A 1984-nucleotide genomic window follows, 5' to 3' on the forward strand; every position below is an offset into this window, starting at 1 on the left:
TTCCTCGCCATCATGGCCAATTCTTCCTCACACCACCTGGTTTTCACGTCAACACGCGTACGAAGCTCATCAAGCCTGTCTTTGTGCTGACGCGACATGTGGACACCTAAACCGGTCTTTGTTCCAAAAGATCGGCCGCATTCCACACATAGATGTCCAACAACTGGATTAGCATCTACGTTCCTTCCCTGATGGGCTCCTACGGATGCCGTAGGAGAATTCACTGAATAACTTTCAGCTATCCGAGGCATGTTATTAGAGTTTGCACCATCAGTTTTTCAGGACCATCGGGGTGGTAACAATGGCCCCTTTCGCCGCTCATATTCGCTGCTGCCGAAACTACATCGGTCCAGCACCCGGAGGACACCACGAGGAGGCCACATTTTAGTGGGGCACATGTTGCCTATGAGCCGACTTGATCTGACTAACGAAGGACGGTAGCCCATTTGCCATTGCTGAGAAATGAACCATTATTCCCCTTCTGCAGACCCATTGATCCTCCTAGTTACTCCCGCCGTTGACCCGCGCTTACTTGAATTTCTTCACTTTGACATTCAGAGCACTGGGCAGAAATCACATTGTGTCAACACCCGCTAGGGCCATCACAATGCTTTGTTTTAATTAGACAGTCGGATTCCCCAAGTCCGTGCCAGTTCTGAATTGATTGTTAATTGATAATCGTTATAATTTAAAAGAACTAACTGGTTGCCCAACTAGTATTCTTAAAAATTTTAGCAAGAAAGTTCCACAATTGGCTACGTAACTAAACTATCCGGGGAACAAGAAACTACCATAAATGATAGAAACTCTATTTACCCAGAACGAGCACATAAACCATGTTATTGTTTCCCAATCAAGCCCGACTATCTCAATCTTCAGAGCCAATCCTTATCCCGAAGTTACGGATCTAATTTGCCGACTTCCCTTACCTACATTATTCTATCGACTAGAGACTCTTCACCTTGGAGACCAGCTGCGGATATTGGTACGGCCTGTTGAGAAGTTTGCGTGTCCCCACCATAAATTTTCAAGGTCCGAGGAGAAAATATCGACACAACAGTATATGTCATGCTCTTCTAGCCCATCTACCATATCTCTGCGAAAGACTTCCATGGTAGTACGGCTATAAAACAGAAAAGAAAACTCTTCCGATATCTCTCGACGGCTTCTTTATGGTCGTTCCTGTTGCCAGGATGAGCACGAGGCCCATATTTAATAACAAACGGATACTCAACAGGTTACGGAATTGGAACCGTATTCCCTTTCGTTCAAAATTATTCAAGTTTTTTAATTATGACAAAATTTAAATTTTAGTTACTTTTTTTTACTTGAAAATTTTCGGCTTTCGCCTTGAACTTAGGACCGACTAACTCGTGATCAACCACTGTTCACACGAAACCCTTCTCCACTTCAGTCCTCCAAGGTCTCATTCGATTATTTGCTACTACCACCAAGATCTGTACCAATGACGGCTCCATGCAGGCTTACGCCAAACACTTCTAAGCACACCATTGTACCTTCCTACTCACTAAAGTTTCAAAATTTATATTACAAGTAATATAAATCATCTACTTTAGCGGTAATGTATAGGTATACAACTTAAGCGCCATCCATTTTAAGGGCTAGTTGCTTCGGCAGGTGAGTTGTTACACACTCCTTAGCGGATTTCGACTTCCATGATCACCGTCCTGCTGTTTTAAGCAACCAACGCCTTTCATGGTTTCTGAATGAGTTGTTAATTTGGGCACCGTAACATTACGTTTGGTTCATCCCACAGCGCCAGTTCTGCTTACCAAAAGTGGCCCACTGGGCACATTATATCATAACCTTAAACTTCATATCAAGAAAGTTAAGGTTCTTACCCATTTAAAGTTTGAGAATAGGTTAAGATCGTTTCGACCCTAAGGCCTCTAATCATTCGCTTTACCAGATAAGATTATTTTATACAACAGTTAAATGCACCAGCTATCCTGAGGGAAACTTC

Source organism: Drosophila sulfurigaster, unplaced genomic scaffold (genome assembly GCF_023558435.1).
Source record: "Drosophila sulfurigaster albostrigata strain 15112-1811.04 unplaced genomic scaffold, ASM2355843v2 contig_191_pilon, whole genome shotgun sequence".
Lineage (NCBI taxonomy): Eukaryota > Metazoa > Arthropoda > Insecta > Diptera > Drosophilidae > Drosophila > Drosophila sulfurigaster.